At 44.6% G+C, this 16719-nt stretch overlaps 1 long non-coding RNA gene across 1 annotated transcript; it reads left to right on the top strand.

Annotated features, from left to right (window-relative positions):
- Window positions 1–1434: 1434 nt before the first annotated feature.
- LOC308510773 lies at window positions 1435–7847 on the top strand. Its single transcript, XR_013995432.1, has 4 exons — window positions 1435–1615; window positions 2679–2758; window positions 6776–6959; window positions 7233–7847. It is a non-coding gene; the product is annotated as an uncharacterized lncRNA (long non-coding RNA).
- Window positions 7848–16719: the final 8872 nt, after the last annotated feature.

Raw genomic sequence — 16719 nt, 5'->3', positions numbered from 1 at the left:
CACAATGAGATATCTCCTCACCCCTGTCAGAATGGCTATCATCATTAAATCAACAAACAAATGTTGGCAATGATGTAGAAAAGGGAATCCTTGTGCTTTATTGGTAAGATTGTAAATTGGTGCAGCCACTGTAGAAAACAGTACTGAGGGTCCTCAAAAAAATTTAAAATAGAACTACTTTATGACCAAAAAATCCACTTCTGGATATTTATCTAAAGGAATCCAAGACACTAATTTGAAAAGATATATGCAGCCCTATGTTCATTGCACCATTATTACAAGAAACAAGATATGGAAGCAGCCTAAGTGTCCATCCATAGATTGATAAAGAATGAATAAGGAAGATGTGGTACATATATAATGGAATATGACTCAATCATAAAAAGGAATGAAATCTTGCCACTTGCAACAACACGGATAGGCCGAGAGGGTATTATTCTAAGTGAAATAAGACAAACAACACAGGATTTCATTCATATGGGGAATTTACAAAACGAACAAACAAGCAAAACCAAAACAAAATCACATAGAGAACAAATCGTTGGTTGCCAGATGGAAGGGGGTTCAGGAAAAAGGTGAAGAAATTAAGTACAAATTGCCAGTTATAGCCCTATGTGGTCTGGCTCAGTGGATACAGCATCCCCCTTTGGACTCAGCGTTCCAGGTTCGATTCCCAGTCAGGGCACATGCTTGGGTTGCAGGTGATCCCCAGTGCAGGAGACAGCCAATCAATGATGCTCATCATTGATGTTTTTGTCTCTCTCTCCCTCCCCTTCCTCTCTGAAATCTATAAAAATATATATTTAAAAAATTGCCAGTTATAAAAACAGTCAAGGAGAAGTAAAGTAGAGCATACAGGAAAGTCAATAAGATTTTAATAGGTAAGTATGGTGTCAGAAGGGTACTAGATTTAATTGTGTGATCACTAGGTAAGTCACATAAATGTCCAATCAGTATTGTTGTACTCCTGAAACTAATATCATATTGCATGACAATTGAAATTGGAAAAAAATGACGTCCAGGTTACTGTACAACCCAGTTGAGGCGAGTACTGTCCATTCAGAGGTAAAAATAACACGTTCACATATTAAGGCCTGGCAAGAGCGAGGATCAGAATACTGGTTTCTCAATTTTCTGCTAGCCTTTTTGCCTGCAGTGTTTGGTAAATATGAGCCCATTTCTTCCAGCCAATCATCTGTGGAGATTAGAACATCTGCGCCAATAGGCGGAGGATCAAACATCCTGCACAGGGCAGGACTGCAAGGGAGGTCGCAGGTTAGCATGAACCCCAAAGGCTGTGTGTGGTCAGAAAGGCTGGCCCAGGGTCCACCACCTGCAGCCTTCCTACCTCCAGGAAACAGGCACTGCAGGGGCCAGCCGCGCAAGCGCAGTGGTGCAAAAAGAGACCACGCCCAAGTCCCCAAGGGAGCACGCGCAGTGGCGCGGGGCGTGGCAACGCTGCACGCTCCTCTTAAGCTCCACGACCTCATCTCTCATACCTCAGCCGCCTGGCCTGAAGCGAAGCTGTCTTGCCCGAGAAGAGAGTGGTCACGGTGTCGCGTGGTAACAAAGCTTAGGACGAGGAGAACCTACATGAGAAAGGACGTCCTCCGGTGTAAGTGCTAACCAGTGGCTGTTTGCGGAGGGGCGGGGGGCGTCGGGAGCGGGGAAAACCTTTCCGGCACGGAGGGGCGGAGCTAACGTGTGATTGATAGGCGAGAAACCCGTGCAAGGGCGAATGGGAGGTGAGTGAGAGCGGGATCTGCAGTTGAACTGGAGTGGTGCTTTGGAGTAATAATAACTAACACGCACCAGGGACTTCAGTAACCCATCTGTGCTAACCGCTTTTTATAAGTTACTTATTTAGTGGTCACTGCAACCTTATGGATATGCAGTTTTATCTGTCTCTCCTTTACACGCGGGGAAACTGAGGGTTAGGGCTATTAACTTAGGCAAGAATACAGCTGGGGTCCCAAATTTAGAAGCCTGACCTCAGAGCCCATACTGTTAATGGCTCTGCCCTTCAGAAAAGCAAGGTGGAGTGGGGTCCAGTCAAGAGGGTTCGGTTGAATGGAATTGACCAGATTGTTGGAGGATGTGCAATGAAAAGTGGATAAAACACCAAGTAGCAGGTTTTTTCTACAGGATGTGAGAGCTCTGAGGCTGGAGGTGGGAGGCCGGGCCATGTCCCCTGCTGTGGGAGCATTGCAGCCCCGCTGGTGCTGTGCCTGGATTAACTGTAGGTGCAGAAAACGTGTTCTTTTGGGGCTGTGTTGTCTCCCAGGTGTGTGAAGTTAAAGCATTTTAGGGGCTTAAAATGGGGATTGTGCTTTTAAATTGTTTCTGTCTTCTCTGGCTGCCATAACAAAATGCCATACATTGGGTGGCTGAAACAACAGAGTATTTGTTTGTTTGTTTTTGTTCTGTTTAATTCTCACCCGAGGATATTTTCCCCATTGATTTCTAGAGAGAGTGGAAAGGAAGTAGGAGAGGGGGAGAGAGAGAAACAGCATGGGAGAGAAACAGATTGGTTGCTCCCGCCCCTACCAGGGCTGGGGAACTTGCCACTGAGGTACCCTTGACCAGGACCCTTGGGGCTGCAAGCTGATGCTCTAACCACTTAGCAGACTGGCCAGGGCCACAGTTCTTTGTTTTGTTTTGTTTTTTTCCCCTCACAGTTCTAGAAGCTGGGAAGCCGAAGATTAAGGTCCAGCCTATTCTGTTCCCTGTCCAGGACCCTTTTCCTGTCTTGCAGAAGGTCGGTTCCTTTCTTACTAGTACTTGTCCTCACATGGCTGGTAAGGAGAGAGCTCTCTCTTACTCCAAGAAGGCCACCAATTTTAATAAGGATTAGGGCCCACTGTTATACCTTAATTTAATCTTAATCACCCTTTTCATTTTATGTTAATTGCCTCCTAAAAGCCCTCCTCCAAATAAAATAGAGTCTCATGTTGGGGGTTAGGGCTTTAACACATGAGTTTGAGGGAGGGTGGGACACAGTTCAGTCTGTAGCGATAGTTTATCCCCAAGTAAAGAACAAGTGATAATTGAAGACTGAAGAAAATGAACACTTTCAAAACTTACACTTCCACATAACCTCTTATTACCTCATTTAATGAGCATGAGGTTTGTGCCTTAGCACTGGTGGGGAATTGTAGGGAGAACTTGTGTGGAAGGTCATGGTTGTCCTTCAGGCAGCCAATCTGAAGAGGTCAGAAAAAGCTACACCAAGCATTCTTAAAGCACACATAGTGTATCTACTATTTGTGGATTTATCTAAAACCTTCTTTAACTTCTGACTTAGCTTGTGCTGTTTCTGGAATAATGAGATCCATAATTACCATCCACGGGGAGTGAAATAATAATTACTTTTTTTTTTCTTTTAATCCTCACCCGAGGATATTTTTCCATTGATTTTTAGAGAAAGTGGAAGAGAGAGGGAAAGATAGGGAAATATCGATGTCAGAGAAACATATCAATGGGTTGCCTCCTGCACATGCCCCAACCAGGGCCTGGGCCGGGGAAGAGCCTGCAACTGAGGTATGTGCCCTTGACTGGAATCAAACCTGGGACCCTTTGGTCCACATGCCGGCGCTCTATCCACTGAGCCAAACCAGCTAGGTCAGTCATTACTTTTTTTCTGTATTGTTTCCTGTTGTTATTCCTAAAGTTTGGTAAACAAGTCTATTTTCACCTTACCCTGGTGAGAGAAGAATGAGGAAATACAAAGCTTAGGAGCTTGAAGGTCTGGCAGATGTGCGTTCAAATCTTGGATTCAGGCAATTGCTATGTGACTATCAACATGTCACTTAACTTTTTGTTTTGAAAACAAATTTTTTATGGATTTCAGAGAGGAAGGGAAAGGGAGAGAAAATCACTGATCGCTGCCTTCTGCACACCTCCTACTGTGGATGGAACCTGCAACCCAGACATGTGCCCTGACCGTGATTTGAATCGTGACTCCTAGTGTCATAGATCAATACCCAACCACTGAGCCACACCAAGTGGGCAAGTGACTTAATCTTCCTGTCAGTTTCTTCATCTGTAAAATAGAGCTAGTAATAATACTGACCACATGGTTGTTGTGAGGTTATATGAAGACAGTTTGAAACGACTAAAGAACTGGCCTTGCACTAGATATTTAAGTTATGGGACATCCTCCACTGACACCTCTGAAGAGGTTTCTATAACAGAAACCTCCACCTACAGCCCCCATGTCAAGCTTGCTGTATATTCATCAAATTTTTATTGAATCCCTGCTACTTGTCACAGCACCTGGCATGGTGAGTGCTCGGGGCAGGCAAGAACAAGACAGACAGAGTTCTTTCTTTTATGCATCTTATACTGTAGTGGGGAGGACTAAATGAATTGAGTTGAGTGCTAAGAACTATGAAGAAATTAAATGCAGGGTAATGACATCAAAGAGTGACTTTCCATAGAGCGGCCTGCGTGTGTGCATGCACACGTATTTGGAGGGAGGGTGTTTGAGCACTGTATGGGGGCCAACTAAAGGGAGGGACTTCCTGAGGAGCTGAGCTGTCGTTGAGGACTCCTCATCCCCTGGGGAGGGACAGAAAGTGCAGAGCTGATAAGATCAGGCTGGATGCCTTAGATATCTGTAGGCTGACCATTGATCTGTTTTAAAAGGGCAGGAGCCAGACAGAAGGCTCTGATTCTTTTTTTTTTTTTTTTAAATTAAATCTTTATTGTTCAGATTATTACATTTGTTCCTCTTTTTTCCCCCCCATAACTCCCCTCCTCCCAGTTCCCACCCCACCCTCCGCCCTCACTCCCCACCCACTGTCCTCATCCATAGGTTCACGATTTTTGTCCAGTCTCTTCCCGCATCTCCCACACCCCTTTCCCCCCCAAGAATAGTCAGTCCATTCCCTTTCTATGTCCCTGATTCTATTATAATCACCAGTTCAATCTGTTCATCAAATTATTTATTCACTTGATTCTTAGATTCACTTGTTGATAGATGCATATTTGTTGTTCATAATTTGTATCTTTACCTGTTTCTTCCTCTTCCTCTTCTTAAAGGATACCTTTCAGCATTTCATATAATCCTGGTTTGGTGGTGATGAACTCCTTTAGCTTTTCCTTATCTGTGAAGCTCTTTATCTGACCTTCCATTCTGAATGATAGCTTTGCTGGGTAAAGTAATCTTGGTTGTAGGTTCTTGGCATTCATCACTTTGAATATTTCTTGCCACTCCCTTCTGGCCTGCAAAGTTTCTGTTGAGAAATCAGCTGACAGTCGTATGGGTATTCCCTTGTAGGTAACTGAGTTTCTTTCTCTTGCTGTTTTTAAGATTCTCTCTTTATCTTTTGCTCTTGGCATTTTAATTATGATGTGTCTTGGTGTGGTCCTCTTTGGATTCCTTTTGTTTGGGGTTCTCCATGCTTCTTGGACATGTAAGTCCATTTCTTTCACCAGGTGGAGGAAGTTTTCTGTCATTATTTCTTCAACTAGGTTTTCAATATCTTGCTGTCTCTCATCTTCTGGCACCCCTATAATTCTGATGTTGGTACGCTTGAAGCTGTCCCAGAGGCTCCTTACACTATCCTCGCATTTTTGGATTCTTTTTCATTCCGCCCCTCCGGTTGGGTGTTTTTTGCTTCCTCGCATTTCAAATCATTGACTTGATTCTTGCGCTCCTCTTGTCTGCTGTCGGGAGTCTGTATAATATTTGTTATTTCAGTCCGTGTATGCTTAATTTCTAGTTGGTTCCCCAATATAACATCGAGGGTCTCATTAGTTTTCTTGTAGATCTCATTAAGTTTATCGGCGGCTTCTAAACAGTTCTTGAGGGACCTTAAAAGTGTGGTTCTGAACTCTATATCTTCCATTGACAATTTTGTCCTGTTTCTTTGTCTCCGCATTTTGTTATGCTTCCTTGGTGCACCCCCTAGTGGTCTTTGTGCGCAGTCTTATAGTTAAACCTTGATTGTTGTAGCTAATACCAGGGGGGGTTTGACCTCCAGGCCAAGTGGCTATGAGAATCAGCTGTGTCTGCAGTGAGAGAACTTCTGTCCTCTAGGGAGGTGCTAATCTAGCCTTTGCCTGAGGCTATCCGGCAAATGCCTCTGTGCAGGGCTTGGGCGGGGCGGGTCACACAGGATCAATAGGGTGGGCCAGAGAGAGCAGTTATGGCGGCTCTCAGTCCTGTCCCCAGGGGCTCTGCGTCTCTGAGTCCCAGCACCCGCTGCAAACCTCGGAGAGAAAGCTGCACTCGCTCTGACCGAAGCCAGAAAGTCCCGCTTCTCCCGTTTGAGTCTGGGTCCCTAAAGACTCGCCTGTATCTGGAGCTCAGAGTCTGCGACTCCCTCCTGATTGAAAACGCCAACCGCGCCCTCCGCCGCCAGCCGGCTCCTCGCACTCCGCACCTCAGAATTTGACTTCAGCACTGCGCCTCCTCTGAGTGTCCGTATGCGTTTCTCTTTCCTCCTAGTTGTAGGACTTCCACTCAGCCAGGGTTCCAGTGGTTCTGGGTGATGTCCATTCCGTTTTTTAGTTTCACTTTTGAAGTAGTTGTTCAAGGCAGCAAACTCCGGTGTTAACCTATGCCGCCATCTTGGTTCCCTCTGATTCTTGAGGCCAAAACATATTTTGGAGGCAGCTCTGGTTTGTACAGAAATGGAAGGTAGAATGAACTAAGCAGCAAACTAATGGTGTCTGTAAAATAAAGTTATGTACATTAACCTGTGCCATGTCAGAAAAACTGTAATTGTACTTGTAATTCTCTGCCTGTGTGTCATGATTCTATTTCCAGGTCTCCCATCAGGATAAAGCAGCATTCGTCATGCAATTACCGCCCTGTGCAGAAGTGAGGGAAGACTGCTGCAGAAGTGAATACAGGCAACATCTTTGATCCCAGGGCACAGGTCTTTGAGAGGAAATCTCCAAGCCTCTCGAAGAGGCATTAGAAGGCTATCCAGGCAGCAAAAGTACCTCAGGTGAAATGCAGGGAGTTTCTGTATAAGGGCTTTCGTATTCTGCATTCTTCTAGAGCCCTTTGTGATAAATGTCGCTGGGTGGATTGCATGATTTGGTGTGGCTTCATGGGGATATGCACATGATGGAGAACATGATCTCTGCTTGCCAAATAATGTAGAGCCTAAGGAGAAAATCCGTAATCAGTATTGAGACTGCTCTTAAGAACTATTCTAGATTTCAAGCCCGTTCTTCCTGGTTCATCAGCGAACTACCAGATATTTTTCTCCCCTTAGGATCACGGCTGATAAAAACCAGGAGATCGGTGGCATCCATTTCCCTTTTCCCTTCACACCCTATTCCATCCAGATAGACTTCATGACAGTGCTGTACCAGGTGTTGGAGGATGGCAAGATTGGGATATTTGAGAGTCCAGCTGGCACTGTAAGTATGAACAGTTGCCCCAAGAGGGCTCTTGGGAGACCCTGATTACGACTAGTCAGAGGTTTATTTGCCTCTGCAGAGATTTTCATGGTTTGGAGTTGGGCAAAGTAGTTTTCTCAGTTTACCTTTCTGAGTAATGCTCACTTCCCTCTATTAAATTGTTAAACACAACCCCGGGTTCTAAGGGAAGTTAGGCTACAGGCTAAGGAGAATTTGAATGGCAGTGGTTCTCCTTCAGGGAGCAACATAGAAATTTATTGCCCTGCCAGGTTGGGCTCAGTTGGTTGAGCATTGTCCCATGTACCAGGAAGTTACTGGCTTGATTCCCGGTCAGGGCACATGCCTCGTTTGTGGGTTGAACCCCAGTAGGGGCATGCAGAAAATAGCTGATCAATGTTTCTTTCTCATTAATGTTTCTCTCTCTCCCTCTCCATTCCTCTCTCTGAAATAAATGAAAACATTTTTTTAAAAAAAGTCAAATTTATCAAATTTGGCGTGATGGGCTGGTGCTTTTAATTCTTTTGTCTGTTTCTTAAGAAATGTACTTTTCTCATAGCACATTTTGAAATTATAACCTATGTGCTCTTGTTTCCTGATTTGTGGATTTTAGTGATTGGTACCTTCCTCTTGTGATGGATAAGATATAGCTTTCTTACCATCCCTTTTCCCTGTCACTCCTGATGTCATTAGCTGTTTTTAGTCTCTGCTAAGTCATTATACTATGATTGTTTTTTCATGGAATAATGTTATTTTTCTAGAGATAGTAATTGCCTTTTAAAAGCTTGTTTAGTTTTTAATATGCTTATGCTAATTCCACACACATCATCCAGTAGTCTGTCAATATGATGCAGATGTTCACCTTGTCCAAAACTACAGTTGGCCCTTGTCTGTGGGTCCTGCACCCATGGGTTCAATCAACTCCAGATCAAAAATATTGGGGGGAAAAAGCTACCTTGTTGCTGACATGTACTATGTAGTTAGACCTATGACAGTTGCTGAACATGTAGAGACTTTTTTCTTATTATTATTCCCTAAACAATATAGTATAGCAATTATTTATATAACATTCACATTATATTATCATAAGTAATCTACACATGATTTAAAGTATATGGGAGGATGTGCATAGGTTATGTGCAAATACTAAGTCATCTATCTACACTAATAAAGGGAAAGATGCTAATTGACCGTACCTTTGCTACACCCACCAGCCAAACAGAGTGACTATGCAAATTAACCCAACAAAGATGGCAGTTAAATTTGCATACCCAGGTGTGGCGGGCAGCATCAGACGCTGCCAGTCGGTCTTGGCTCCAGAACGGGACCCAGGGAGACAGGCCGGGCAGCGAAAGACACCGCCTGTGGGGTCCATGCCCCAGAACGGGGACCCGGGAAGGCAGGGCGGTCAGCGCCAGAAGCCACCCGCGGGGTTCGGGCCCCAGATTGAGGACGGGGGAGATGGACGGGCAGCTCCAAATGCTGCCCGTGGAGTCTGGGCCCCTGATTGAGGATGCGGGAAAGGCAGGGCGGGCAGTGCCAGACACAACCCCTGTGGTCCGGGCCCCAGATCAGGACCTGGGGAGGTGGGTGGGAAGCTCCAGAAGCCACCCACGTGGTGCGGGTTCCAGACCGGGGAAAGGGTAGCTTGGGTGGGCAGCACCCGACACCACCCGGGAGTCAGGCCGGGTAGCGCCAGACACCACCTGCGGGGTCCGGGTCCCAGATCGGGGATGGGCGAGATGCTGCTCACAGGGTCCAGTAGAGCGAGTAAACTGGTGTCTTGGGTGGCGTGGTTCCCTCTGTCATCCAGCTTCCTCATCACAGCTGTGGAAACTGACAGCAGGGAGGAGGAAGTCCCACCCCCACAGAATTAGCCAGAATCAGCCGTTGGTCACACAGCTGTCAGCGGCCTGACAGCCAAGACTCTCATTCCCCTGTGTCTCAGACCATGACAGTAGAGAGGTGGGATTATGTCCAAAGAAGAACTGTTGATACAAGGTAGTTCTGCAGCGGAACGATGCCTGCGTTATCGATAGAAAATGTCTGAAGAGCAACCTGCGTCTGATCTTGAAAGAAGGCTGCGCCTGCTACAGAATATATCTGAAGACCAGCTACTGGAAAAACATCACTGTGAAGCTGAAAAACACTGATGTCATCGACAGAAAATGTCTAAAGACCACGTGCCTTTCAGGTTGAAAGAAGGCGGTGGTGATGACAGTCTAGAGAACAGTCATCAACAAGTACTACCAATACTGGTAGGAACTGCCTTCTCAGCAAAAATGTTGTACATGAGGATGCAATTCTCGAACACAGGTGTGGTGGAATGACTGTTCAATGTGAATTTTGCCGATCCCTAAATTTCTCTGTTGAAAAACCATCTGATGGGAAATTTACTTGATGTTGTAGCAAAGGGAAAGTCTGTCCAAATGATACACATTTTCCAGATTACCTGGCATATTTAAAAAGATTAATGACAAATGAGGATTCTGACCGTAAAAATTTCATGAACAATATTCGATCCATAAATATTTCTTTTGCATTTGCTTCCATGGGTGCAAATATTGCATCGCTATCAGGGTATGGGCTGTACTATTTTAGAATACCTGGAAAAGTTTATCACCATACTGGAACTTTACATCCTTTGGATGGTGTTTCTCGGAAGTTTGCTCAACTCTATATTTTGGATACAGCCGAAGCTACAAGTAAAAGATTAGCAATGCCAGAAAATCAGGGCTGCTTAGAAAGACTCATGATCAACATCAACAACCTCATGCATGAAATAAATGAATTAACAAAATCGTACAAGATGCTACATGAGGTAGAATAGGAAGCCCAGTCTGAAGTAGCAGCAAAAGGTATTGCTCCCACAGCAGTAACAATGGCAATTAAATACGATCATAACTGTGACCCAGGTAGATATAATTCTCCCCGTGTAACCGAGGTTGCTGTCATATTCAGAAACAAAGATGGAGAACCTCCTTTTGAAAGGGACTTGCTCATTCATTGTAAACCAGATCCCAATAATCCAAGTGCCACTAAAATGAAACAAATCAGTATCCTGTTTCCTACATTAGATGCAATGACATATTCTATTCTTTTTCCTCATGGTGAAAAAGGCTGGGGAACAGATACTGCATTAAGACTTAGAGACAACAGTGTAATCGACAATAATACTAGGCAAAATGTAAGGACACGGGTCAAACAAATGCAGTATTATGATTTCATCTCTCTGTGAGGGATACGTTCAATTCTATTTTAAATGCAGGAAAATTAACAGTTTATTGTGGATTCGTATTCAAAAATGGAGGCCAATCGGATAAATTTCATCAAAGCAAACCAATCTAAGTTGAGAGTTGAAAAATATAGTGGTTTGATGGATTATTCAAATCTAGATCTGAAAGTGACAATGTGCCGATTGGTAAAATGATAATACTTCCATCATCTCTTCAGTGTAGTCCCAGAAATATGCAGCAGCGATATCAGGATGCTATGGCAATTGTAACGAAGTATGGCAGGCCCAATTTATTTATAACCATGACATGCAACCCCAAATGGGCAGATATCACAAACAATTTACAGCGCTGGCAAAAAGTTGAAAACGGACCTGACCTGGTAGCCAGAGTTTTTAATATTAAGCGGAGCGCTCTTTTAAATGATATATGTAAATTCCATTTATTTGGCAAAGTAATAGCTAAGATTCATGTCATTGAATTTCAGAAATGTGGACTGCCTCACGCTCACATATTATTGATATTAGATAGTGAGTCCAAATTACATTCAGAAGATGACATTGACCGTATAGTTAAGGCAGAAATTCCAGATGAGGACCAGTGTCCTCGACTTTTTCAAATTGTAAAATCAAATATGGTACATGGACCATGTGGAATACAAAATCCAAATAGTTCATGTATGGAAAATGGAAAATGTTCAAAGGGATATCCAAAAGAATTTCAAAATGCGACCATTGGAAATATTGATGGATATCCCAAATACAAACAAAGATCTGGTAGTACCATTTCTATTGGAAATAAAATTGTCGATAATACTTGGATTGTCCCTTATAACCTGTATTTGTGTCTCTAATATAACTGTCATATAAATGTTGAAGTGTGTGCATCAATGAGAAGTCTCAAATATCTATTTAAATACATCTATAAAGGGCATGCTTGTGCAAATATTCAAATTTCTGAAAAAAAAATATTATCAATCATGACGAAGTACAGGATTTCATTGATTCCAGGTATGTGAGCACTCCTGAGGCTGTTTGTAGACTTTTTGGAATGCAAATGCATGTCCAATCTCATGCAGTCACAAGATTAGCTATTCATTTGCCAAATGATCAGCATTTGTATTTTCATGCCGATGATTTTGCTGAAGTTTTGGATAGGGCTAAAAGGCATAAGTCGACTTTGATGGCTTGGTTCTTATTGAATAGAGAAGACTCTGAAGCACATAATTATTATTTTGGGAGGTTCCACAGCATTATGTGTTTAATAATTCTTTGTGGACAAAACACCGAAAGTGTGGGAATAAAGTATCAGTAGACTGTTCACTGTGAGCTTTAGAGAACCAGAACGATATTACTTTAGACTTTTGCTTCTGCATGTAAAAGTTGCGATAAGTTTTGAGGATCTGCGAACTGTAGGAGGTTTAACTTATGATACATTTCATGAAGCTGCTAAACACCAAGGATTATTACTTGACAACAGTATCTGGAAAGATACGACTGACGATGCAATCTTCCTTAATATGCCTAAACAACTACGGCAACTTTTTGCATGCATATGTGTGTTTGGATGTCCTTCAGCTCAGACAAATTATAAGTTGAGACTAAATCTCATTTTATTGAAGATTTCTGTTGGAAATTACACTGAAGAGAAGGTGCCTGTGTGAACTGTGAAATTCATGCCCTTAACGAAATTCAGGAGGTATTCACATTGCATGGAATGAAATGTTCACATTTCAAACTTCAGGACTGTCCTTTATTAATGAATGCAAATACATGTGATGAATTGTATGAGCAACAACAGGCAGAGGTTTTGATAAATTTTCTGAATGATGAACAGTTGGCAGCCTTTCAGACTATAACTTCAGCCATCAAAGAGCAAACTGTACACCCCAAGTGCTTTTTCTTGGATGGTCCAGGTGGTAGTAGAAAAACATATCTGTAAAAAGTTTTAACACATTATATTAGAGGTTGTGGTGGTACTGTTTTGCCCACAGCATCTACAGGAATTGCTGCAAATTTACTTCTTGGTGGAAGAACCTTTCATTCCACATATAAATTACCCATTCCATTAAATGAAACTTCAATTTCTAGACTTGATATAAAGAATGAAGCTGCTAAAACCATTAAAAAGGCCCAACTTCTTCTTATTGATGAATGCACGATGGCATCTAGTCATGCTATAATCGCCATAGACAGATTACTAAGAGAAATTATGAATTTGAATGTTGCATTTCGTTGGGAAATTCTCCTTCTCAAAGGGGATTTTCAACAATGCCTCAGTACTGTACCACATGCTATGCGATCGGCCATAGTACACTCAAGTTCAAAGTACTGTGATGATTAGGGATGTTTTAGAAAGTTGTCTCTTAAAACAAATATGAGATCAGAGGATTCTGCTTATAGTGAATGGTTAGTCAAAGTTGGAGAAGGAAAACTTGATAGCAGTTTTCATTTAGGAATGGATATTATTGAAATCCCCCATGAAATGATTTGTAACGGATCTATTATTGAAGCCACCTTTGGAAATAGTATATCTATAGATAATATTAAAAATATATCTAAACATGCAATTTTTTGTTCAAAAAATGAGCATGTTCAAAAATTAAATGAAGAAATTTTGGATATACTTGATGGAGAATTTCACACATATTTGAGTGATGATTCCGTTGACTCAACAGATGATACTGAAAAGGAAAACATTCGCATTGAATTTCTTAATAGTATTACTCCTTCAGGAATGCCGTGTCTTAAATTAAAATATAAAGTGCGTGCAATCATCATGCTATTGAGAAATCGTAATAGTAAATGGGGTCTTTGTAATGGTACCAGATTTATTATCAAAAGATTACGACCTAACATTATTGAAGCTGAAGTATTAACAGGATCTGCAGAGGGAGAGGTTGTTCTGATTCCAAGAATTGATTTGTCCCCATCTGACACTGGCCTACCATTTAAATTAATTCAACGACAGTTTCCCATGATGCCAGCATTTGCAATGACTATCAATAAATCACAAGGACAAACTCTAGACCAGGGGTGGGCAGACTTTTTGACTCAGGGCCACAATGGGTTCTTAAACTGGACCGGAGTGCCAGAACAAAACCATGGATGGAGTGTTCGTGTGAACTAATATAAATTCAAAGTAAATATTATAACATAAAAGGGTACGGTCTTTTTTTTTTTTTTTTCAGTTTTATTCATTTCAAACGGGCCGGATCCGGCCCGCAGGCCGTAGTTTGCCCACCGCTACTCTAGACAAAGTATGAATATTCCTACCTGAACCCATTTTCGCACATGGGCAGTTATATGTTGCATACTCTGAAGTTCGAAGAGCGTGGGATGTTAAAGTTTTAAATACTTTATCCCAGGGGAAATTAGTCAAGCACTCTGAAAGTGTTTTCACTCTTAACGTGGTATACAGGGAGATATTAGAATAAGTTTAATCACTTTATCAGTCACTATTTGCATCAATATTGTTTTTATATCGTGACTTTGTTGTTATTATTTATTAATAAAGTTATGTATTATTTTCATATAGAATGTACTCATTTCCTTTTATTTCTCACACTTTTACTATAGAGAAAGGGCAAATAACAATATTAAAATATTTCCTCTAATTAATTCCTTCTCAATGTGCACGAATTTCATGCACTGGGTCACTATTCTAATCTAATAAAGGAGAAACATGCAAATTGACTGAACCTCTGCTATGCCGCAAGCCATGCCCATCAGCCAATCAGAGCGATTACATGCAAATTAACCCAACCAAGATGGCGGCTGGCAGCCATGGAGCTGGAGCAAGCAGGAGACTTGGTTGCCCCGGCAATGGAGGAAGCCAGCTTCCCGCCTGCCCTGGTCGGTTGTGGCCTCTGCTCACGGCAACAAAGTTTCAATTATAGAAGATAAATAAATCCCAGATACCTGCTTCCAGTTACTGGGAGCTCTACTGGGAGCTTGGGTGGCTGGGGGCCGTGGCCAACCTGCAAACAGCCATAATCCCCTCAACCAGACTGGCCATGCATCCCAGCAGGACCCCCCACCACCCTGAAGGGAGTGTGGCCAGCCTGAAATGGCCCTCAGCCCCTCACCCAGGCTGGCCAGGCACCCCAGCAGGGAGCCCCACCCTGAAGGGGCTTTGGCCAGCCTGCAAACAGCCATCAGCCCCTCACCCTGGCTGGCCAGGCACCCCAGCAGGACCCCCACCCTGATCTGGGACACCCTTCAGGGCAAACCAGCCGTCCCTCACCCATGCACCAGGCCTCTATCCTATATAATAAAAGGGTAACATGCAAATCGATCCTAACAGCAGAATGACTGGGAATGACTGGCCACTGTGACACACACTGACTACCAGGGGGCAGACGCTCAATGCAGGAGCTGTCCCCTGGTTTTCTTTGTGCTCCGACAGGGGGAGCTCTGCTCAGCCACAAGTCAGGCTGATGGCTGCCCATACAGTGTTGGTGGTGGGAGCCTCTCTTGCCTCCTCACCAGCGCTAAGGATATCTGACTGCAGCTTAGGTCTCCTCCCCGCTGGCAAGTGGATATCCCCCGAGGGCTCCTGGGCTGCCAGAGTGATGTCTGACTGCCAGCTTAGGCCCAACCCCCCGGGGATCGGGCCTAAGCCAGCAGGTGGTCATCCCCCAAGGGGTCCCAGACTGCGAGAGGGCACAGGCCAGGCTGAGGGACCACGCCCCCCCCGAGTGCACAAATTTTTGTGCACTGGGCCTCTAGTCTTACCTAATAATAGACAAACATGTAAATTGACCATACCTTCACTATGCTAACCAGCCAATCAGGAGAGTGCAAATTAAGTAAACAAAGATGGTGGTTAATTTGCATACGTATGCTCCAAGCGGTGGAGCGAAGCCTGATGGCCCAGGGCTGGCGGATCAGCGAGGCCTCACAGCCCCAGGGGCTGGCGGAGCAGCAAGGCCTCTCGGCCCCAGGGGCCGGCGAAGCAGCGAGGCCTGATGTTTCCAGGGCCGGCAGAGCAGAGAGGCCTTATGTGTCCAGGGCCGGTGGGGCAGCGAGGCCTCACGGCTCCGGGGCCAGCAGAGCAGAGAGGCCTGACTTCTCCGGGGCCGGAGGATCCGCGAGGCCTCATGGCTACGGAGCCAGCGAAGCAGCGAGGCCTGACGTTTCCGGGGCCGGCTCCGGCTGGAGCCCGGCCAGAGCGAAGGCCTGGATCCTGGGTGTTGGAGGCAAACCGGTGCCAGCAGCCAGCGGAAAGGAAGGCCTATTGCACGAATCTCTTCCTGCAACAGGCCTCTAGTCCTATCTAATAATAGACAAACGTGGTAATTAACCGTACCTCCGACCTGCTTCCCATTGGCTAATCAGGGCGATATGCAAATTAACTGCCAAGCAAGATTGAGGTTAACTGCCAACAAAGATGGCGGTTAATTTGCATACATAGGCGCAATCATGGGAGGCGAAAGGGATCGGAAACCCGGGCGGCAGGCAAGAGCTGGGGGCTGGGCAAAGGCGGCCCTGCCGGCAGGCTTTTCCCACCCCCAGCAGGTGATCGCCATTGGAAAGCCTGGCGGCAGGTGAGGCAACAACCCCAGGCTGGGAGTGCGGGCTGCCCGTGGCCTGTGATCGCAGTGTGGATGAGAGGGAGAGAGAGCCCGGCTGGCCTGCTTCCCCGTGATCGCCATGGCTATCAGAGGGAGAGAGAGCCTGGACGCAGGCCAGCTGGCATCCCCAGATCCCCCGGGGGCGGGGTGCTGGCTGGCCTGCTTCCCCGTGATCGCCATGGAGACCCCGGCACCTCAGCACCTGAAATGCAAAGGTTGGGGGTGAAATGACTTTTCCCAACCACATCTGCAAATATCCTGGGGAAGGCATCACTGAAGAGTTCACAACAACCGTCTTACTTGGCAAGGAAGAAAACAGTTGGCAACGGAAACAATCCCTTACATCGAAGTGAAGGTCCCTCTGAGTAAAAAAGAATATTTCCAAAGTAAAGGAGGGAGCAGGCAAAAATAATAGGTTCTCATGACTTCCACTGAAGTTTGAGCATATGACAGAGTCAACACAAACAGACAAATTAAAACAGACAGTGGGCCAAACCAGTTTGGCTCAATGGATAGAGCGTCGGCCTGCCGACT

The sequence above is a fragment of the Myotis nattereri genome, assembly GCF_964212035.1.
Source record: "Myotis nattereri genome assembly, chromosome: 2".
In the NCBI taxonomy this organism is placed as follows: Eukaryota; Metazoa; Chordata; class Mammalia; order Chiroptera; family Vespertilionidae; genus Myotis; species Myotis nattereri.
Note: the sequence above shows the minus strand (reverse complement) of the source record. Positions and strands in the feature narration are given on the sequence as shown.